General features: G+C 43.3%; 2 long non-coding RNA genes across 3 annotated transcripts in view; one reads left to right on the plus strand and one right to left on the minus strand.

Moving 5' to 3' along the window:
- LOC140702022 (uncharacterized) overlaps nucleotides 1-9191 on the minus strand; it is a 32526-nt gene extending 23335 nt beyond the window's left edge. For both annotated transcript variants that reach the window (XR_012081068.2, XR_013538462.1), the window contains exon 1: nucleotides 9039-9191. This is a non-coding gene — a long non-coding RNA (uncharacterized LOC140702022). The remainder of the gene's footprint in view (nucleotides 1-9038) is intronic.
- A 3067-nt stretch (nucleotides 9192-12258) lies between these two features.
- LOC144584302 (uncharacterized) overlaps nucleotides 12259-24480 on the plus strand; it is a 128811-nt gene continuing 116589 nt past the window's right edge. Inside the window, exon 1 of the long non-coding RNA XR_013538463.1 lies at nucleotides 12259-12329. This is a non-coding gene — a long non-coding RNA (uncharacterized LOC144584302). The remainder of the gene's footprint in view (nucleotides 12330-24480) is intronic.

The following is a 24480-nucleotide window of genomic DNA, read 5'->3' on the forward strand; positions in this document are numbered from 1 at the left end:
GGGCTTCAACGATGGGCAGTGGAAGCCTGAGCAGGGCAATTGTCTAGGCAACAAGATGAGTGGCTGCCTCCTGTGCCTTGCCCTTAGACCACCAGCTGAGGGTCAGTTCAGATCCAATGGACACAACTTTGTGACACATGGCCTGCCTCATGTTCCCAGCTCCAGCAACGCTCGTGCCTGTCCTTTCAGAAGGAGGTGCCTCCTTCTGACTCCCCACTTTCCCCCTGGGGCTGCTCTCTTACCCCCCCCCCCACCAGACGGTGGTGACAAACAACTTTCCCCAGACAGGAGCCTTGCATGGTGCTTCTCTGGATCTTGTCTGAGAGTGGTGGAGGACAGATGCCTGGGGTCTGACCCCCTCCGGACCACCATAAGGTAGGCATTGCAGTGCACCAGCCATGGGTCATTGTTGACTGCTGTGAAATTATCCCACAGGGCCCCTCTGCCCTGTTTGCCACTACAATGACCCACTGCCTGCCCCTGCCTGATGTTGTCCTGTGAAGACCCTGTGCCAGTGCTGCTGATCTGGGAGGATGGAGGCGAAAAGTTTGGGGACATGGATGGGGGTGTTTGGGAAGCCTGCTTTGCCATTACTGGTTCCAAGGACGGTGGGGGTGGGATTCTGGATCCTCTGGAACCAGTAATTCCTCCGATTCCTCAAGGAAGAGGAGCAGAAGTTCTTTGGGCTCTGCTGAAAGCTCTGCAAGGCCACCAGGAGAGGAATGGTGTTGGCGTCTGGTCTAGTCACGGGCTTTTCCCCCTTAGAGACTCCATGGCCACTGCCCTTCATTTTCACCTGCTCTCCATCCCCGCCTGCCTAACCACACTGTGCAAATAAAGGTGCGGGGAAGGAAACACTAAGTGGGGTAGTACAGGAGAGAAAGTGTGTAACTAAGGTGATATTTTTTAAAGGAGAAACAGGATGGTGGGGAAGGAATTGAAGGTTTTATTTTTTTTAAAAAAATTAAAGAGTAATGGGGGGGATAAGGAGCAGGAAAACTAACAGTGTACCCTTAAATAACTAAATAGACACCTATTCCCAACTACACACACTCTGCCCAAATGCACATCTCAAAAAATTATTAATTTTTCAACTAAAATGTGACCTGGATAAACAAAGCCCCACTAATGCCCCACTAATAAAAATAATAAAGAAAAAAAAGTTATTTAAATTGAAGATGTGCTTTTTTCAGCACACAGGAGTAGTGGCTACAGCACACAGCTAGCAACCAGCCACACACATACACAAAGGCACTCTGGAATAAATGAGGGCAAAGGGTAAAGTACACACACACCTCAAGAGATTACTCACCCTACCTGAAAACATGCCTCAAAAATAATTGTTTTGAGCTAAAATTTGGCCTAACTAAAGAAAGCCCACCCCAGTGTCCCACTAATGAAAATGATAAAGAAAAAAAGTGTTTTTAAAAAAATTGAGTACAGTGGTGCCTCGCAAGACGAACGTGTCGCAGGATGAAAAACCCGCAAGACGAATGGCTTCTTCTATGGCCGTGCTTCACAAGATGATTCCCCCCAAGACCAATGCCTCACAAGATGAAAATAATGCATTCGTCTTGCAAAGTTCCCATAGGAATGCATTGCAATGCATTCCTATGGGAAACCACTTTTCGCAAGACGAAAATTTCACAAGGCAGCACTACTCGCAGAATGAATTACTTTCATCTTGCGAGGCACCACTTGTATGTGCTTCTTCAGCACACAGGAGTAGAGGCTGGAGCTCACAGCAAGCAACCACCCACCCACACATGCACTTTGGAATAAATGGGGACACACTAGAGAACCCACCCTAGCCTAAATCTAGCCTAAACCTGAAAAATAACTAGCCTTTGAAATAAAATGTAACACTAGAAAGTCCTCCCCAAATTCCAAGTATTTCAAATGAGAATGATAATAATGAAATAAATGTAAAATAGAAACATGCTTGCTTTGCTGCCACAATAGTGAAAAGCTGAATACAGCAAGTCACAGCTGCAACTGCCTGTGCCAAGACTCTGAGCAGGAGTGCAGAACGGCTGCAGGGAAAATGCTTATAAAGCCTCTGAAAAAGATACACCCCCCACAGCCCTTTCAGCAGTGCTATTGGTTGTCTGCCCTGACAAACCAGGATCCTCCAGGTCCCTCCCAGGGTTGCCCAGATCTTCTGATTGGCAGCAGCAGGCTGCAGAAGGCGCAGAAGGCCCCAAAAGGTGGATAGACAAATCAACAAATCAACAATAAAACTTTGTTGCTTCATATTCGCTGGGGTCTCAGTATTGGACAAAAATGAAGTGGCAAATATGCAATGAATCTGAAATTTATGACGAACATCGTGATTCTTTTTTTTAATTCATCCCCATTTCTAGTCAGAAGTGACTTGATGGCACATAATAACAACAATGGGAAAATGGGGTTCAGCTGGCAACTTCATGATAATCATTGGGGATCAATTGGGTTGTGAAGTGGGGGGGTATCTCTTGCACTCACTGAAGATATCTTAATGCTTAAGGCCAGAGATACGTTTCAGCCAAAACGTACAGAGTCGAGGCACTGAGACTTTTTAATGAAGTGAGTTGATGATGATGCAACCTTTCTCAAAGTCTTCCTGTTCTTTCTGTTAAGCCACATTTGTTACAATAGCTAGGAAGAAAACTATTCTTCTTGGCTATCCTGTTTCATAATAGTTGCCTCAGGGTGAATTTGATCTTGAAAAAGCAAGTACAGTATAATAATCTATTCACTTTGCATAAGACCTCCTAGTGAAAATTAAAACTTCTAGAACTGGTTTCTTGATTTTGAGATATCTACTAGATTCCTGTTGGCAAGCCTGGAGCATAAGGGCTCAGCCACCAGACTGGTCTGCATTTGTTCCCGTGATCTCCAACCTGCAATTAAACAAACTGGAGATTGCACCATTGAAAATGACCGGGATTTCAGCCTCTACAATGGGTTATTGGGTTTCTCTTTGTAGAAGCAGAGGGGGGGACTGAATGCAGCATAGACCATTTTGTGCGCTATTAGGACACTGGCTAAATTATTTCACCCACTGAGCAAAGAAATACCTGGGAAATCCTGAACTGGTTTGTATATGTGGGTGGTTAAACCTAATTAATCTGTGTTATTTGTAGTACCATGGCTGGAAAAAGTTCCTTTTTTTTTTTTTTTTTTTTTTTTGGATTACAACTCCTAGTGGCTATGGTAGCAAGGGGGATTCTGGGATTTTCCCCAAGCTCTAAAATTTGTTGATTCCATGAGGAGGCTCTCTAGGAGACCTCCTAGACCCCTCCTGAGGTTCTTTTGGGATCATTATTATTATTATTATTATTATTATTATTATTATTATTATTATTATTATTATTATTATTATTATTATTATTATTATTATTATTATTACTACTACTACTACTACTACTACTACTACTACTACTACTACTACTACTACTACCTGTTGATGAGTGGGCAGGCTGGATATTTTATGTTTATGTAGTGGCATGCCACTAGATGGGCATTATAAAATCCAATCAATCAATCAATCAATCAAATCAATCAATCAATGGAATTACCTGAAGTACTGTCTCTCTTATGTGAAGGATAAGGGCTGATGAGGCCTATTCAGCAGCCCCTGTGGTCTATGCCATCTTTATGACATATTTAAACAACTGTGGTTGGGACAGGAATGGAAAACATGTGACTTTCCACTTGCTGCTAAACTGCATCTCCCATCAACCTTAGATTGTACAGCCAATGGTGGCAGCTGGTGGCAGCAGCTGTAGTCCAGCAATATGTGAAATGACCACAGAATCCTTACTTTTGCAAGTACTGTATAGCTTTCTTTATTCCTTTCCTTGTTTGGGTGGAATGCAGCTTCAGGCATAACTTTTTTCTTCAAAGTGAAGCAGCTACTCATGCTCTGAATCACATTTGCCACTTTTATCTCAGACAGAAAGAGAAGCCCTTTTTTGTGTGAAATAAAACAGCATCATGATGAGACAATATCACTGGCATAAGACTGTTTGGATATGTGGCTAAGAAAAGAGGAAGGCATGGGTGAAATCATGGCGTTTTCTTAAGTCATTTCCATCATCTAGCTGTACAAGGGAAGCCCAGCTTATCCACCTTTCCTTTACAGCTCTTGGAAGTCTTTGTACCACATGTAACAAACAAAACTTCCATTCCTTTTTTGTAGTGGATCATGGTCACATGGTATCTATACCTGGATGAGCATCCCAATGTGATTTAACATTACTGATTCATTTTCTTCAATTTGAATCGTTATGGCTGGCTACGCCATGTTGCCGATTTATTTTCTCTCTTGGTTTATGGGGCACTGCAGCCCCTTAACTTTCCATTTTTTTAAAGAAATTAAACAGTACATTAATATGTTGGGTACAGTTTCATGATAGGTGTATTTGCCTCTGTTGTGCCGATGCTTCTGGAAGCCATGTATTGTACTCATTGCAGCAGGCACCCCCGCCTGGTGGTCAGAGCCATTGATAAAGTTTCAGAATGGGCTGCAGAAGCAAGTCCATCATACCCAGATTGTGCTTTAAAACAGCCAACATATGTTTAAGAACATATCAACACTGTGGCCGCATTAAAAAAAATTAAAATTAGACGGGCGGCAACCAGCAGTAATGGTGGCCACCTTCAACAGTGACTTTACTTCAAAAAAGTATAAATAGGATTGTACACACAAGCTGTACCATTAAGGAATAATTTGAAACACCACCAGAACAAAAACAACAAGCCTCCAGGTCAGTGGGAAATTATCCTCAGTTGCATTGCTGGTTGGGAAAATGGCCGTGTCATGTGGGCACAAATTGAAGCTACAATCTAACTGGGGCATAAGAAGATAAATTTCCCTTGTGCATTTGCGCCTTAAGCTGCCTTCGAATGCAACTGATATGAGGTGCCAATGTAGCTCAATGGGTTGGAGTGCCTAGGTGTCCAGCCAAGATCTAGGAGTTTCCCACTGTAACTCCTGGGAAAAAAGGGCTGACCACCATCATTCAGAATATGTGTGACTAGTGTAGTTTCATATTCTACCAACAATATGGCCTTGGGTAAGATGCACACTCCTAAAGTGCTATCAAAATAATGGACTAATAATAATAATAATCTGGTGTCAAAACAATTTTGACTTATGGCGACCCTTTTCAGGGTTTTCGAGGTAGAGAATACTCAAAAGTGGTTTCCCATTCCCTTCTTCTGGAGGCATCCTGAGACTGTGCAGCTTGCCAAAGTGCACACAGGCTGGCTCTTCTCACTGGAGGCACAAAGAGGTATTGCACACCCAATCTCTAGCTCTGCAGCCAGATGCCTAAACCACTCAACTATCCGGCCGGCTAAGAAGGGAGTAGTAAACCACTTTTGAATGCTTTATATCTAGAAAACTGTGAGCACGTCACCATGAGTTGGATTCAACTTGACAGCACACAATCAAATTCAGTTATCATAAAGAAGTGTGATAGGCAAGATCCCAAGTTTATTCTATGGCATTCCTAGATGCGGTAAAAAACAAAACAAAAAAAACACAACAAAAAACTAAAAGAAAAACAAAAGGGGGGAAAAAACCACCAACACCTTATCTGAAACATAGAGTTCCCTTTGCTAATCCAGGTAGACCATAGATGGATACTGTACAGCTATCTATATATTGTTAAACTGCAACGCCCATCAGCTCCCTAGCCAGCACAGCTGATGATGATGAAAGATTTCGAGAGCTGGAGTTCAACAAAATCAGGAGAGCCCTGGTTGCCCACTTCTGATGGAGATGATACTGAGTTAGGTGCTCCTCTGACATAACACAGCACTGTTAAATACCTACTTTTGGAGTTTATGTGTAGCCCAGGAACCCTCCCAAAGTCTCTTGGCTCAAGGTAGCTAGCCACCTATTTGTGCTTGAGATGTTTATTTACAGATGAAGAAACGGGGGAAATTCCTTGCCCAAGGCTGTCAGTATTATTGGCATTATTTATCATTTTTTATCTTTTCAGCATATCAAGTGTGCTACTCATTCCCTAGCTATCATTGCAATACTGCTGCAAGGTTATAAAAGCTGATAGACAGTAATTTACTCCGGGCCATTTAAGTAGGGTGGAACTGCATCTATGGAGGCAGGCATGAGGTTCTCAAATTTGGAAAGTATCAAAAGAGAGAATCATCTGCTTATTCCTTTCCCACCCATCAATTTCTTTACCCTTCCTCAGCTACTTTTAATAATTCCCAGGGTTTGAAGTCAAAAGTAAGTGCAACCATGGGGAAAACAAGCAATAGGGAGAGGTCAAGTACTTCTCCTTCCAGTCAGCAGCTTCTTCCAGCCATTGATTCCATATTCATACTATCTCATCAAATGCAGAGCTTGAAAATATTAGTCCTTTTGCGACTACAACTCGCAGAATCCCCCAGCCAGCTCCACCATAATAGCTAGCGGTTTGGGGAATTTCTACTCCAAAAAAAAAAAAGGATTTCCCGCCACCCCAAGCTCTGATCATGTATGCACGTGGAAAACTGAGTCTTCCAATATAATATGCACTGCCACCTTTAAGGCCAAACAACATAAAGGCCTGGATCCCGTTTGTCTCAACGTAACATAAAATTACACCTGTGCAAATTTGTCAGGCATGATCGGCTCCTTCCAACTCAATTATTCTATGATTCTATGATCTCTGTACAACGAGAAAGAGACAAAGATCATCATCAGCAGCAGCAGCAAGAGGAGGCTCTGCCAGTCACAACTGCAAATACAAGTCACGACTTCCCATTCACAAATCAACAAGCAGACAGGCAGACAAAAAAGTAGATACGGTGTGAAAGCTGGAAATGAGTGCCCAGGTTTATGCAGCCCAAGAACCAGTAGGACTGGTTGTGGCATCTTGAGAGGTTCTCTTTATTCCTGGTGCTTGCTCTCCAAGGTCCCCTTTGCTGTTCACCACTTTCTCAAAATTTAGTGGAATATCCTCCAGCGTTCCTGCTTTGACTACTACTCCCTCCCAACTTGAGTTCCCCCAGCTGCTGTATGTGAGCCACTGACAGGAATGTGGAAGCACTTTGTGAATAGCACTACTGGCCTGGCCTGATTTTCACCAGCTTCACATTGTGGACACAGAGCTACACATCAGGGTTTAAGCCATAATGTGGGTTCTGTACATATTTCATGAAATTAGTCCCAGGCAGTCTTATTTTGGGAATGCTTTGAAGGGAAGAGGTTAGCTTGCTCCTCTCCATCACTGTTTTCCTCTCCCTACAGTTGTGATTTGCCCTGCTAGGGAAATCATACACATGAAAGGAGTACATAACAAGAAAAAGACATGGGAGAAGATTTAAAAGCTCCTTCCCCAATGGAACAGTTCTGAGTAAACTGGAGCAACCTGCTTCTCTCTCCCTCCCCAAGCCTATTAAAAATAGAAATACTGGGAGATCTGATCATGGATCTATATAGCTCTGTTCAAGCCTTATGCATTTAGTAAGTTGTACTCCAAAAAGTAACTTTCCCCATTTTCACAATTGCTGCCCAAAGTATGGGTGGGTCAGTATGCATGCTATAGATTGCTCAAAGGTCTACCCCAGCTATTGTACATCCAGTTTGTTGTCTCAGCAATAGCTTGTCATCTAAATAAACAGCCCAGCAACAAATCAGACCCAGAAGTGCCTTCTGTTCATCAGCATAAAGGCAATACGCCAAAATCAGTAAGCATACGAAATATGAATGCACAGGCCTGCATCAAAACCTGGCAGCATGGAAGCCAAATAGTACCCATATTTCCAGATATTTCACTCTGTCCCCACTTCTCAAAACAGTTCAGACAGAATTCTGCAGCCATAAGCATGCTCACTTCCCAAGGGGATTTTTACCCTACTCCTTTTATTCTCTAAAGTTATCATATACCCTCCGGTACTTCTGCAAAGCACTTGGAGCTCTCCTAATTCTGATAATATTTCTCCCTTGTGGGGGTGTTGTGGCTTGTACCACTATCCAGGATAGCAAACTGTGATTATCTGCAGATCTTAGAGTCCATCTGCACATTCTATTTGCTCCTGTTCAAGAGGGGTTTCGTTGATTCTGATTAGTCCAACATAGTGGTTCCCAACTTCGGGTAACCTAAGTTTTCTTGGACTACAGTTCCCAGAAACCCAGCTAGCACAGCTGATGGTAAAGGTGTCCAGGAATTGCCATCCAAAAACACCTGTTACCCATCTGGTAACTGATTTACATGCTGTTACTGCAGTCTCCAATCAAGCCCTTACACTTCCTTTCCTTCCCCCATCCCCAGTCTGGGTCCTTCTAGATTTGTTATATCCACCAGTTCCTTTGTCTCAAACAATCCAGGCCCTTTAGGGATGTGTACAATTAAAATGTCCCTGACATTAGTTGTGATGTCATGTGTGAGAGGATTCTTGCAGCGCCACTGCCATGCCCTTTGCTTAATGCCTGGCAGAATCAGTGTAAAAAAAATCATTTTACACTGCAAGAACTGCGAATGACTCTAAGCTTGCCTTCAAGCTCTGCAGACTTTTCTCCATGTTAGGAGGAAACCAACACCCCCTTCTTCACAAAATGAACGTTTCCACTGCAAAACTCACGGTGTGGTTTCACTGGCAATTTGAATCAATTCCTGTTCCAACTTTTTTTATATATCAGGTTCAAGTCCTGTGGTATTAAATTGGTAGCCATGTTCACTTTGACTGAAATTAAATCGATTTCTTTCTGGTAATTAAAACTGGTTTCCACAGCTACATTGATGAAAGCAACTTGTTTCCTTTCTGTTTTAGGAGCATGCACGTCTTAAAGATTTTGATTTTCTTTTACAAAAAAAAAAAGAAAAGAAAAGGAAGTGATACCTTATGAAATCAAGTGCCTATAACACACCCCCTGGTGTCATAACAGTTGCCAGAAACTGCAGCACCAGAGAAGTGACCCCCAGCTGGTTAATGATGGAAAAATGGAAATGGGAGCTTCGGCTCCTGCACGACTCTACCGGATGCTGCTTCCTGGGGGCAGGGGCAGTCTGCAGGTCATGTTGACACATGCCATTACTCACCTGGTACTGCTGTTTCCCCTAGCACTGGTCAGCTGGCTATCGGAGCACCCACACTCCCAGCACACTTGCTCTGCACCTGTTGGCACACTGCTCAGCCGCTGGGCAGGCTGAAGCAACTCCCTGGGTCAGCGGGCCAGTGATGCTGCTGGTGCACAGGCCATTCTCCACTCTTGGCACACTTGCTCTATGCCCACCCTGTGCCTGCTTGTCTTCTGCTGCTCCACCAGCCCCTTCATTGTCTGAATGGAGACAATGGTGGTTGTAATGCCAAACATATTGATGAGGTGATGCAACAATGAAAGAATTTGAAAAATAATAATAGAAAAATGGCAGTACCCCTGCCACCCCAAACCTTCATCAGCAGAAACTGAAATGACAGCGGAGTTCACACCCACAAAATTGCATTAAATTTAATTGATTTAGAAGCAAGGTATTTTTTAAAAATCCCCTGATGGCTGGTTGAAAAAAAACTTGCTTTGCAGCCCAAATAAATCGATTTCACCCTTGTATCTTTTGACTGGGAATTTATAAATCGATTTTTAGGAGGCTAAAATTGATTCCACTGTAGTTCTTATGGCCAGTTGAACTGCACCCTAAGAATAGCTGAAAAATCTGGGCTCAATCAGGATCAAGGGCAGGGAGACAGAACTGAGAATGGGAAGGTGTGAGAGAGGAGACAGAGATGGAAGACGGAAGGGAGGAGGCATGTTATAGTGTTGAAACGTAGCTCTAAATAATATGGATTACACTTAGGGAAAACTGACTACAGATATGGAAGCTTGGGGTGGTTAAATTCAGCTCTTTGGGGAAGAGTGATTACAGTTTCAACCCACATCTTTCCATGCATAATTTTTTTTCTTAACTTAAACTAAATATACAGTCCCTCTTCCTTTTGTCCATTGCATACTCCCACAGTATGTCTGTGACAATTCTCATTTCCTCTTCTTCATCCTGCCAATCATAGAAGGCTAAATTATACAAGAGTGAGTATTGATTAATCTGGGGATATGTCTAAGCAAATATTAATTATAACACACTAGATTTCCATTGAGAAAACTACAATTAACAGCAATCTATAGGTATCAGTATATGTAAATACTCAAAATATCTTGGAACTCTTGGGAGCAACTAAACTAGTGTAAGGAAACAAGTAGAGTCCACATCTTGCATATCTGCTATTACGTCTGACTTCTACAAATGGCCTCTGCATAAAGATACTGGTTTTCTGAAACCTTTCACTTTTTGGGTTGTACCATGTTAGTTTGTGCAAGCATAAAATGAACAGGAACAATAAACACAAGACAATACTTACTTGGCAGGGGAGATACCTTGATCATAAAAATTAAAGCAAAAAGATGCTGTGTCGCTTTGATGACTAGCTGCTATATTTTCATATAAGCTTTTGTGGAACATGGTTCATTTTCTCAGATATATGAGTTAGAATACAGAGAATTTTGAGGTGTGGTTCTGCAAGGAAGGAAAATAACAGTTGATAACAACACAATTATTTATTTCATTTGATAATTACTTAAGAAATCTTGACTAAACCATTGATATGGGTGTCCAGCACGTGTATAAATTTTATCTCACCTGTTTCCTTCTGGGTTCTTATTCTGTAGTTTTCCTTCTCAAAAATACAAACTTTTATATCTTGTGAAGAGTATCTGAGACATGTTTCTGTGTATTGCTATTTCTGATGTCTAATTTATGTCTATTAATTTTTTTTTGCATAGAGGTTGTCCTGTTTCTCCTCTGTACAGTGCAGAGGGGCACTGCTGGCAAAACATAGCATAGTGCACATTATCTGAGGAACAAATAAAGGTGCCCTTGATGTTGTGTGTGACATGGCCAGGTCTGGTGGTTGTATTGCCATAATAAATGTGAGGGCAGACCTGGCATCTGGGTTTGTAGCAGGTATACAGTAGCCCTCATTATCATGTCAGTGTTTCGTATCTCATTGTGTGTCAATAGTTGCTTGAAATTGAGAAGAAGAGCTTTTCTTCAAGCTTCTCTAAGTTTGCCCAGTCCCACTTCAGGAGAATTGGGTGATGAGCAGCGCAGTACTTCTCATAAGTAGAGAAAACAGAATAGAGGAGGCATCCAGGAATATGCCCACATTATGGACTACTGTCTGGCTAATTTGAAGAACCTACACTGCCCCCTCATGGGTCCAGCTGAAAACATGGTGTGGGGTGGAAGGCCTACTGGGTAGGCTTCTCGACCTGGTAACGTGGAAAGAGCCAGCCAGTGAGCAAGCAGGGGCCAAAAGGACCCATGCCAATCTGCCAGAGGAATAGTGAGGGTAGCAATCAGGGCCAAAACTTGGACACAAGTCCTAATATGTGTGTGTGTGTGTGTGTGTGTGTGTGTGTGTGTGTGTGTGTGTGTGTGTGTGTGTGTGTGTGTGTGTGTGTGTGTGTGTGTGTGTGTGTGTGTGTGTGTGTGTGTGTGTGTGTGTGTGTGTGTGTGTGTGTGTGTTTAATGTGGATTTGTTGCCATTTTAAAACTTGAGTCCTATGCAAAAACAGGAGTCACTGGGAATTCAATCCACTTTTTCTGGAGTGTGTAGCTTCAGCCCAAGATGAGAGAAGTACTGATTGCTTAAAAGGCCGGAGACTTTATCTCATTGTCTGAATCATGAATCCCTATCCTAGGAAAAGGGGAGACTCTCTCCTCCCCTCACAGATCCCACACACCCTTTGCAAAGATATTGAACACTGTGCAGCCCAACTGGGAAGTTTCAGAAACTGTTTTTCTTACACTGTGTTACAGGTTCACAGCAATCAATCACAGGTATTTCATAGATCTGTCACTAAAATGCAGATAATCCCTGAAACTAAAAATGATTTACAAAGCAGCCTCCTGTTGTATGGGATATGGCCCAAGAACATCACACCTGGAAAATGAAGCATCACAGTCCAACTTCTTCTGTTGATGTGGCTTACTAATTATTAGTAGATGATAATACATTCAAATCTATTTTCATGTGGGTGCTTTTCCATCTGTTCCTGTTTCAATAGCAGCATCCACTCTTTTCCTGTTTCTCCCTTCTTGAGCTTGTTTTTTTAAGATTTGCAATCTTGACTGCAGCTTCTGCCACAGAAAGGATTTAAGAACAACATTTAATCTGTGATGTTTTTAATAGCACGTGAAACTGGACTACACTAGCACAGATGAGGCAGATTATTACAATTTATGTATTCTCTGCCTAGAAACAAGAGACTGCATAATCAAATTGGTCTGTCTTTTGCAGGAGATTGGGGTGAGGGCTCATGAAGTCGCATATTACAGGTAGGTGTTGATGCTGCTGAATATTACACTACTACAGCAATGGTAAGAAGAGAGTCAGCAAAGTACCTATTAATATGACTTGCCTACAACCTTATATTAGTGGCAAATTGTAGTAGCAGTGGTTAACACAGTTGGGACAGTCTATGTGTGATATTTATGCTATTACTATCCTTTCTCCCCTCCTACTCTAGCAACAGCAGCAGTATTTTAAAACCTACTGTCTTCAATTATCAATTATTCTTACATCTAAGAATCTACTACAACATGCTAACTTTTATTGATATTATGTTCCATTAAGTCACTTGCAACTTATGATGACTTTTATCATCGCTTTAATAGGGTTTTTCAGGTGTGTGAGATGTTCCAGAAATGGCTAACTATTGCCAGCAGCTTCATGAGATTCCATGGCAGAGCTCTGCATACTGTTACGTCCATAGGGGATAAATCCAGAAGTTCTCACTTCAACTCAAATCCAGCACCATGAATAACGCTAAAGAATGCTTTGTATTTTCAGTGGCAATTGAGAGTGTTCATAGGATTTCACACAGAACACATTACAATTCTTATAACAGCTCAGCAGGGTTGGTCAGCATTTGTATGCATAAAGGACATGTATGGCTTAATATTACAGACTAATAATTCTCGTAATAAGGATATAACCACACAGATATTTTTCCCAGGCTGAAGTGAACTTCTCTGTACCACATCCTAGTGTTTAAATCGCTGTCTCCATTCACATAGAAATACTTAATTATTCCATGGATTTAAGTAACTACACATCACGCAGCCCCCTCCCCTTTCTCTCCTAATACCATCACTGTCTTACCTATTCCTTTTGCCAGCATTCAAATCTCCCTTGTTAATATTTAGCAAGTGAAATAGCACTGAACTGACAAGACATAATAAACATTTGAAGTAGAGCTGTATCAGTTTAGCACTAAAGCTATAGCACTAAACTGGGCAAAAAACCATTCTTATGTCCTACCAGTCAAATAAAAAGTATACTGGAACAATGCCAAAAGACGGGAACTTCTCACAATTAGTGATAACATCATGTTACCAATGGAAAAAATGTAGAAAGGAACAGTGAGAAACACGACCCAAACAGTAGGGCAAATACATTTCTAGTTACTTCCTAAGGCAAGGGAAGGACATAAAGCTTGTAGATAATCCTTTTGGGGATTTGCAGTTAACATGGAGTTTATTGCTGACTCTTTTCATATTTAAATATTCCCATATGTTAGTATTTCCATTTTATTTTGCCGTATTCAGTTGTTTTATTGTAAGGTGTGTTATTTTATTGGAGCTTTTTTCCAGGGGGATAGTTGCAGAACCAATATCACACAGTGGATAGGGTAACAATCTAGGACTTGGGAGATCAGGGTTTAAATGGCTGCTTCGCCATAGAAAGTCATGTGCGGGGAGGTTAGGACTAGTGAAACCACTCCTTAAATATCTCATATAGCACACACAGTGACCAAAACCCTGATGCTCAACTATGCACATGCCACTCAAGGTTCCATTCATGGTAGCTGTGCAATGGCTAACAAAGAAGTGTTATCACCAAAAGCATTTCTGCCACCACATTGCACAATCAATGCTGGGCATACATGGCCAACTGCATAATGGCTTGGCACAATCCCTTGTTGCTGGCTGAAACACTTTGCGCATTCAGTGTTGCAGAGTTTTGAATTTCTGGTTAAATTTCTCTTTCTGTGCAGCAGAAATGCAGGGTTTCACAGAGCAGAATACTGTAGCTTCAGGTTCCCCAGAGTACACCACCCATTTTCTCATTAACTGGCCCTACAGTTTCAAAAACTGAGGTATTAGTAGGAGAAAAACCATTTTCATTATTTGCAAGTGACGAGATCAAACCGCAAACTAACGAACATGACTCTTTTCAGCAAATAGGCCTGAACACACTCATTATTTCCAACAGACTCAAGAGAGGGAAAAAGCATTCAGCAGAGAGGTGGGGCTCTCCGTGAATTCAGAGGCAGGGAAGGAACAATTGGTTACTGCTGGATAGATTCATGGTCACTCCAACTGGGAAAGGGCCCTCCCAGCCAAAACTGCCAAAGGCAGCATGCGAGGTTGCAAAAACTCCAACATTAATACTGGTCTAACTTTACACTACACTGGTACAAACAGGATATTGGCCAATGTACTGCCAAACCACACTCAGGATATAGCCATGGCTCACAGTGTGCTTGTTATGTATGAGTACACAATCAAACTGTGAGAAGAGGCATTGGTGTGAAGGTACTTCTTGAAGATTACATTCCATCCCAATTTCCTTTCTGAGTTTGGTCCAGGACTTTTGTGCTTCCTCAAGGTACACCCGAATAATTGCAACCATGGGGTATTCTCAAACAACCTTTGTGTGACAAAAGCATGGAGCGGGGTCCTTTAAAGCAGGGCCATCTTAGAAAACATCCCAGTTAAACGTTTGCATTGTGGGGCATGGTGATAGCTTCTCAGTCAGGTCAGTGTCTCTTAATCCACTCCCAGTGATCTCAGCAGCAGCAGTTTATGAAGCCTGTAAGCACTGCCTGCCTAAACAGCAGATAAACTAATAGGGACACAGAAGGCTGGTTGTAACTTTAAATCATCATCACCATAATTTAATCTCCCAACCAAAATGTCTGCCTCTCTTTTGGGAGTAGGGTGAGAAAGAAAAGTGAGGAGAATCAGCAATGACAATTCTGATGGGAATCTAGATTCACAGCAGAAGATGACCCCATAGGGTGGGTCTTGCACCTGATGCATCATTTACTTGATTCTATGGGGGGGTTATGGGCACTATTAACACAATAAACTGCAAAAGATCTGCATTTTCCCCATCAAACCATAGAAACAACTACCACCACAACAATACAAATTCAACGCAACCTGGATTCTACCCCACGTAAAGAAATAATAGAGATGCATGCCCAAAAAAGTCTCAAACCAGCCCTGTACATGGATCCAGCGCTCCAATAAGGTAGTTCCAGAGACTGAATTTTCAAGGCTATAAATTAAAATACAATAACAAATACAACCTATTGCTACCAGTTTGTCTTCCTATTGCTCCTTTTCATGAAGAACTACATGACTTTAATGTTGACAATTAAGAAATTGAAATAGTTAGAGATTTTATATACCTTTATTCAACCATCTGTTTTTTTTTCCTGGGCTTTCCTTTTGTCTCCTGACCACATGGCCTGGGGGTGGGGCCTAGGGGTGGGACTTCCTGCTGTAAAAGAGCATGTCCCAGGACCCTGGACTCTTTTCCCTAGGAAGCTGGGCTGAGGGCGAAGGCCAGGTCTGTTTGCATGGATGCCATGCTGAGTTTTTTTTTCCCTGGGCTTTCCTTTTGTCTCCTGACCACATGGCCTGGGGGTGGGGCCTAGGGGTGGGACTTCCTGCTGTAAAAGAGCATGTCCCAGGACCCTGGACTCTTTTCCCTAGGAAGCTGGGCTGAGGGCGAAGGCCAGGTCTGTTTGCATGGATGCCATGCTGAGTTTTTTTTTTCCTGGGCTTTCCTTTTGTCTCCTGACCACATGGCCTGGGGGTGGGGCCTAGGGGTGGGACTTCCTGCTGTAAAAGAGCATGTCCCAGGACCCTGGACTCTTTTCCCTAGGAAGCTGGGCTGAGGGCGAAGGCCAGGTCTGTTTGCATGGATGCCATGCTGAGTTTTTTTTTCCTGGGCTTTCCTTTTGTCTCCTGACCACATGGCCTGGGGGTGGGGCCTAACGGCGCGCGTAATTCTCAAATTTTGTATCTGGCCTTAATATGGTAAATAGGAAAGCCAATTAGATTTGCATAAGCCGGGGAGTTAGGAAAGTTTTAAGGATCAGATCATACTTTTGCACTATTAAAGAGCAGGCCAGGTAGGTGGGGCTCGTCAGCCATGGAAGGCAGCCCATCTAGGAGAAGGAAAACTCCGATTTCAAACCTCCACTGCCTTGTGGCTATATCCACCAATGGAAAAGGCTTCAGGAGTTAACCTCGAGGCAAAATCCGGAGCTGGAGTCCCGAAGGCAGCTCGTGTCGTTCTGCCAACTCCTGCGACGTTGCTGGAACCAGTCGTATTGGCTCTTGCCTTTCCATTGGACCATTTCAGCAATGTGGAGAGGGGGGATCTGCTGCTTGGGTAACAGCCTATCCTCCATATTACCTTACCCGGGCTTCATGCTCTGGAGAGGACATTCCTCGATTCAGAGCATGTTACCATAGTCTCTCGAGACTGAAGGATGCCTATGATGATGTCCAAATGGAAACTGAAACCAAGAAATCAGAAGATTGGGACTAACAAGGGCAGCAATGAAGGAATTAGAAAAGATAATCAAGTATAAGGATGTGTAATTGGAGACCAAGACCCTCCACTCTTGTGTTTTCAGTCACAATGTCTGGGTGTGGAAACTGGACAGTTAAGAAATGTAATGCTGGAAGAGAGCAGCTGTAGCTGAAAAAATCACCCATTGGAAATGTGATTAATCCATTCCAGCTGAAGTGGGGGGCGGGAGAAAAGCAAGCAAAGTGTGCAAGACCCATCAGAAATTCAAAAAAGCAAAGCAGAAAGCAAGCGAAGCATGCAAGACCCATCGGAAATGCAAAAAAAGAAGCAAGCAACCCCCCAAGACCCATCAGAAATGAGGAAAAAACCCCAAAAGCAAGGAAACCCCCCCAAGACCCATCGGAAATAGAAAAAACCCAAAAAGCAAACAAACCCCCCAAGACCCATTGGAAATGGGGAAAATAACCAAAAAACAAACAAACCCTCCAAGACCCAACACAGCATAGAAACATAATCCCATCACCCAGCCCAAACCACGCTGCAAAACCCACCCAGAACAGTTTTTAAAAAGCAGAAGGCAACACCTTACTTTACCAGGTAGTCCGAAGTCTCCTCCGATCACACACCATTGGGACAAAAGAGCTACAAAGAAGCAGCCTCTTCACCTACCAATGGTTAGCAATTTGAATTTCCCGCCTTTCCCCCCTGCCTTTTTCTGTTCGTAACTGGAAGCTCTGGCCACAAGTTGAAGCAAAATTTTGCAGACAGAGCTGGTCGTAACTCAAAATGGTTGTAAGTCGGGATGTTCATAAGTCAAGGCACCACTGTATTGGTATTCTATACCTAAATCAAGATGCTGAGGGCCTAATTCATGCTCCTAGGGAACAAACGTTCTTTCTTACCCATCTCTCTCTCTCTGTTTACAAACTTTGCAATCACAGGCAAGAGTTTTTCATCCATTGGGCTGAACAAAATAGCCCCTACATTGCCACTGGCGGAGCAGGGAACAACTTATTCCACTGACTTTTTAAAGGCAAAAGTGAAACTCCTTAATTTCCTCATGGGCTCATTGTTAGCAAAGGTATTCACATGGCTTCTTCTCCCCACATCTGCCTTATATGTATGTATATTTGCTTTGTATGCAGAAGATCCTAGATTCAATCCCCCGGTATGAATAGAAGAGCTGCTATCAGTTAGTGTCAGTAACATTGTGCTAATGGACCAATGGCCTAATTCAGTATAAAAAAGTTTCTTGTGTCTTCTTGTGTATGTACATATATGAGAAGGAAGGAAGGAAGGAAGGAAGGAAGGAAGGAAGGAAGGAAGGAAGGAAGGAAGGAAGGAAGGAAGGAAGGAAGGAAGGAAGGAAGGAAGGACTGATGATGAATAGAAGGAAGGAAGGAAGGAAGGAAGGAAGGAAGGAAGGAAGGAAGGAAGGAAGGAAGGAAGACAGACTATCTCTGTATACGTATCTATACATTTATGCATGTCTTTCTGTGAGTTTATAGAAGAGTACAACTGGCAGCAACATCATCTATGTTGCCACCTTTGACTATTATTTTGCATCTATAGACCTGACATTGTTCTAGACCAGGGGTATCCAACCTTTCACCTTCCCTGGGCCACATTAGAAGATGAAAATTTGGTTTGGGTCGCACCTACATTTGGTTTGGGCCACATGGGGGGGGGCAGCCCTAGCCATCCTCCGCAGCCCTGCTCCAAGCGCGCTTACCAGCAGCTGCGATCTCAGACAGCAGAGGCTGCCAGCTTCAACTCCGGTGGCTTTATGGGGCCGGGAGGGGGTTCACCTATTGACGGGGACGGCACAATGCAATCACGCAGCCCCCCTGTCCCCTCCCCTCCCACTCCTTCCTTCCTTCCCTCTCTCCCCCTCTACTGTTGTGACATGCCCCGGCCATATTCCGGCTGCAAGCGCCAGCAGTGTAACTGGAAACTTTGGAATTTCTTTTAAAATAAAAAATTGCACCGGCCCGCATTACGAGCTGGCTGGGCTGCATGCGGCCCTTGGGCCACAGGTTGGACAAGCCTGTTCTAGACCATTTGGTTTTTAAAAAAAAACAAAAAATGATGTTGGACATTCAGCTAAAACTCTACATAGTGAGGGCTTTTTTTGTTTGTTTTTGGTGATGGTGGTGGCAGGGAATTTGAGAATGAAACAGTCTGAGAGATATTCTGTAAAAAATAACTTCTGCAGGCAGAATCATATGTTAAAGGCAAACTGTGATTAGAAAAGGGAAATCTTTCAGGTCTGTTTGTATGTGAGTGCCACAGCACAAGCTTCTTCCTTAGGCCAGAATTTGCAAATTAGTTTGTTTGGGAGGTTTTCTTTGTTGTTTTTTGTTTGTTTGTTTGTTTTGCTCTTGTGATTAGTCTTCAAGACTTTGGTCCAAGATTCTTTAATTTCTTAAATATGACAAACTATTTCAGTGATATCACCCACTAATGCATTTTCAACTCTCAATCCAGGTATCTATAATGTCTGTTTCTACCCTGAGCAATTTCAGTTGACCTCTATAAAATGTTCCCATTCCCAAGTTGTCACCTATTGATCACTCTGTCTCCCCAGCCTGCATTCCCCAGCATCCAAGGAGTTCATCCTCTTGTCCAACCTGCCTCTGTAAGCCAGCTGTCTGCCTATCAATTCAGCCATCTGGGTGTCTGAATCTGGCCTTTTCTTCCCTCCCTTTCTGAATGCTGAAGCAAGCTGCATTGTATGGACATCTCCTTACTCAACTCCCTTTACCAGCCTGTCTGTGTTCTATGGGCTGTGTGCTATGGGCTTCATTAACATGCAAATTAGCACGATCTGACTGGCTCGTTTAGCTGCTACTTCTCTCAGACAATCATGCAACAAAGGAAATGCTAATCAGGTTCTGGAAATGGATGGCACTCTTTCTATATTTGTAAGAAAATGCAGTCACTGCAGGCATGGGAAGCTGAAGCCTTATTTCACCCTCAAAGCTAAACAGAGAGCCCACAAATGAACAGTCAGTCTACTACAGTACTTTCAAAAGCTGAAACATAGCAGTTGTTGTTCTAGGGTTATCAAAGTGAGAAAAGCTCACCTTCTCTCATTTTAACGAAAAGACACTTGGTCACAACTTCCCCAGTACAGGAAAAAAAGAGATAATATTTCTATTTAGCTTACAGTAATTATTTCTAAATAGTCATCTATATAGTATAACTTAAAATATGCCAGAGTAACTTGTACACTAGTAATTTCTACTTTAGATTGTTATAATGAGCTTTATATGGAGCAGCCCTTGTTGACAGCTCAGAGGCTTCAGATACTCCAATATGAAACAGCTAGACAGCTTTCAGAAACACCAGAGAAATTACCTGGCACCACTTTAAAAGAATTGTGTTAGGTTGCCATTATTTGTCCAGTGCAGATTCAAGGTACAGTATTTGTTATGGTTTTCAAAGCCCTATGTGGCTTGTTCCCAGATATGTGAGGGAACATTTCTCCTTCTATGTAACTGCCTCATGCTTATATTCTGCTGGAGGTTTGGTGGAAGCATTGCACTATATTTTGTGAATACACAAATGGGTAGGAAGGTCAAGGGAGGTCTAGCATCATGGGTTGGCAAGTGAGCCACCGCCCAGGTGCCCACACTCAAGTAAGGCTACTTCTGCAACTGTTATTGTGGGGGCAGGAGCTCTTTGTCTACCTGCCTGGGCAAGGCACACGCAGGAGGAGTGTACAAAGTGGCCTGATGGGCGTGGGGACTCAGGTTAGCCCTTAAAGGCTGCCTACCTTTGCTCATGGATTATTGGAGGGAAGCTCTGTCACAAAAAGCAAGGCACTTCCATTTTTGCCTTGGTCAGGAGAGGCAGATTGGAGGCCAGCAGAGGGGGTTGTACAGTTGCACACGACAACGACTCAGAGTTTGGGGGGAGGGGGCTAAGCATTAGGGCTCCCCTAATTAAAAAAATAGAAGGTGGTTGGGCTGAGCAGTTTGGGAGTTGGTGAGACTCTCGTGAGCCCAGGAGGAATTTAATAATAATAATAATAATAATAATAATAATAATAATAATAATAATAATAATAATAATAATAATAATAATAATAATAATAATAATAATAATAATAATAATAATAATAATAATAATAATAATAATAATAATAATAATAATAATAAAGCAAGGGAGCCAAAATGGGGAAACTCAGAGTGCTTGAAAGGGAGAGGGTTCTGGCTAGAGAGGCTGGAAAGGCTAGAGGGTTCAGAGATCTAGTTTGGATGAGCTGAGGCAGATAGCTGACATCATGCTGTCTCGGATTGTGGTTTTCAAAAGCAAGAGAGAGCAGGTCAGTCAGAGCCAGCGGTCGCAAGTGATTCCAGAGTTCAGAGGAGGTGAGAGAGGCAGAGGCAGAAGTCGAACAAGTCCAACGGTGGTGGAGTCTGGGTCCCAGATGGAGGATGGTGTCACATTAGAGGCTGTTACAGGGAGTTGTGGCTCGGACCAGGCCATGGGGGCTGACTTCCAGAGTAAGATGAGGGCAAGTGGACATGTGGTTGCACTCCAGGGAGTGTCAGCACCAGGTGAGGCCTCCCCTACATTGGGCATCTCATTTAGCTCTTGCATTTGGCTTTGGGAGCCGGCTAACCTGTCAGTCCTGCCCCTGCAGAGGTCCTGGACCGCCGGCTCCTTCAGGGACCAGTATGTCCAGCACAGCAGGCTGAGATGCACTGGCACAGCCCTGGGCAGCCCTGTATCCGCAGTGGTCCTTGCCAAGCCAGGAACCAGGTTTGGGAGCTAAGGAGTCAGAAAAGTCTTTTCTGCCCATTCCAGACACAGGGTATAACTCCATGGCAAGGAATGCACTTCCTCGCAGGAACCAGTCCTTGCCATTGGGGGACCATCTCCTCCCAGAAATACTGGAGAAGATTTGGAGAGATTAGTGGATATTTTTGAACTGTTGAATATAGAAGTGAAGGAAAAAAGGAGTCAGAGAAGAAGGAGGAAAGGGAGAGAGAGAAAATGCAGAAATGCAAGCCTGATCAATGTTGGGCCAGCTGGCTTCCTGGGTTTATTACCTTCACAGGGTCAACAGTGCAAGCACAGCTGAGCAGGGCCTTTTTCCTTTTTAAATATTAAGTTTGATATACCAGACTTTCACTGATTTCCTGGATCATGTATTGTTATTATACAATTAAGGATTCCATATGCAGGCAGCAATTCATTGTAATACTGTATGCCATAAGCTGTCCAGGATAATGTTCTTTGGTTGCACATCATGACTTTGCGTCATCCGCTGTTGAGGGACCACTTCAATAGCAGCCAACTTGTTCAGAGGTCTTCATAAGGTGCAGCCCCCATGCATTCGTGGCTAGGTGGTTCAACCCTACCTCATCTGTTGGGAGTTCAGCACACGAAGGTCTTGCAATAGGAAGCTGTGTAAGTGACCAAGTTCTGGTACCAATGCACTGCATGTGGTGGGCTGCATGCATTGGCAGTATGCTTGTGGGGGAAAGGAGGTTCAATGGGAGGGAAGGAGCTTGTAGGTAGAAAGATGCCACCTCCTGGGTTTGCAAATTTACCAAAAGGGCCCCAGCCCAGTCCTGGAGTAGTAGTTGAGGGCCTATCTGGATAGGGAGACAGCCAGCTATCTGTTAGAGGGGTTTAAGGTTTCTTTTTTTAAAATTCAAGTTAAAGGGGATAGTAGAGTGATGCTGTCCAAGATTTTGAAATTGGTTCTGGGACTAGAAGGGGTTCTGTGGATCCAGATCCAAAAGGACATTTTGGAAGGTCAGGTGTTGGGTCCATTCCCAGCACCACTGGTGACTTAACTTTAAGGTGTCCCCTGGGGGTGGTACCAATGAAGGCAGCTGGTGAATTTTGTTTGATTCATAATTTGTCTACTCTGGAGGTGAATTCAGTGAAAGAACAGATCCTCCAGGAGCTATGCAGCATCCAATAGATGTCATTTGATGCAGTAGTACACATGGTGTGTACATGAAGAGTGGGGGTGCAGTTGGCAAAATATAACATCATTTTGTCTCCTCCCAGTGCACCCAGAGGACATTGGGTTGCAAACTTTCTCATTTGAGGGTTGTTTTTGTATGGATAGGCTAGAGGGTTGTTCTATATCCTGTGCTGCCTTTGAGCATTTTAGTTCATTTTTGGAGTGGACACTGAAACACAGGATGGGGTTCTTGCAGGTAGTGCAGGTAGTGCATTATTTAGATTTTTTTTATTTTGTGGGGTGAGGGGAATCGCTCAATGCTGGAGGATTCAGGATATGACCAGAGAGCCAGACGTTCAGACATTCAGTTTGATACAGTCAAACAATCTAGTAGGCTTCGTGTTCTACTGGTTGGACATAGTTCTGTGTTTTGGGAAGTCAAGTTTGCTCATCATTCCAGCTGGGGGCAGAACCTGGGTCTTTGCCCTTGGACAGTGTTGGAGTAGCAAAGCTGAAGACACTTTGTATGGGGCAACTTCATGGATTTGGTCACCAAAGTGTTTCCTGATTTGCATTTCAATATAATTGTGGTTCACCTGGGTGGGAACAAATTAGCTAGGATGACAAATAAGTCTCTTACCTTGCAGATGACTGCTGATCTGTGGGCCTTAGTGACCAAGTTCCCTTCACTGTACAGTATATTGTGTAGCCAGCAATGCTGCCATGGTGGGTTTGGAGGATCAAGTGGGTGTGTTGACAAGGCCTGGCATGGTGTGAACCAGGAGATTGCAGGAGCAGTTGTAGCTGTTCTTGGGACCTTGATGGTATACCCAGACATTTGAGTGGAGCATCCCGAATTGTATAGAAGTGTCCATTTATCTGCTATGAGCCTGGACTTATTTCTGTGTGATATTCAAGGGGGCCTTAGTTCCAAAATTTTGGGGCTGTTTGAGGGACGTGGGGCATACAGAATAACCCATATGCCGTGGCATGTAGTGGCAAAAGTTATGATTTGGATGGTGAGTTCAAACTGGCACCAATATGGGCGTGAAACTCTCCCACCTCCTAATATTGAAGGCCCAGTGGTTTTGGCACAGGGAGGGGGAGGAGACTGGGGTGCCCTGAGGTGCACACCACCTAAAGTCAGGAGTCTCATCTGGCCTGCATCCTGGGGGGGGGGGGGTTCCTATATTTTACCAGAGGTCAACCAGTTAAGGTCTGTGTCTGGGGCAAGGCTTGTCCCAGGCCCAGAGCAGGATTCCACCCTACATTTGCCCCCCTTGTGAAAGGGGATGTTGTATTTAATGTTTTAATGAAGTGTGGTCCATCTTTCAACCTACCTTCAGTGCCTTGCTTCATTCCTCCAGGATGGTTGGGCAGTAGCCCACAAACAAGTGCCTGCCCACCCAACGTATTTGTCCATTTACTACTATATCACCGCTCTCACTGGGGCCCAGACAACACTGGCGGTATCAAAGAAGAGCAATATATTTTATTGCCTGCCTGTTCATCAGCTGTCTGAGTGGGGCAAGCAGAGGAAGTGCTGTTCACCATTATTCTTTGTTATACAGTGGAAGCATCAAGGGCATCAAGAACCAGTGGAGTTCTGAAAGGCACTGACATGTTGGTGCTAAGTCAACTCTGGTTGTTCACAGCATTCAGCCCTTAGTAAGCTCGTGACTTGGTTTCCAATTTATCAGTTTTATAGTTTTTGTTTGTTTAGCTCATTAAAGTGTTTTCAAGTGGCTCAACTGTTTTAAGATAATTTTATTCATTATGTCTTCCTCTGAGAACTGTTTATCTAAGGCAGGTCAGAAATACTTTAATAAATAAATATAAATAAATATGCAAACCCTGAGTTAAACAGTACCCTGCTTTGTCTTGTCTCTCATTACTCATTGCCTCTTTTTTGCTATTAGAAAAGTGGTCGTCCTGGTTATCAG

This window comes from Pogona vitticeps, chromosome 9 (genome assembly GCF_051106095.1).
Source record: "Pogona vitticeps strain Pit_001003342236 chromosome 9, PviZW2.1, whole genome shotgun sequence".
Taxonomy (NCBI): domain Eukaryota; kingdom Metazoa; phylum Chordata; class Lepidosauria; order Squamata; family Agamidae; genus Pogona; species Pogona vitticeps.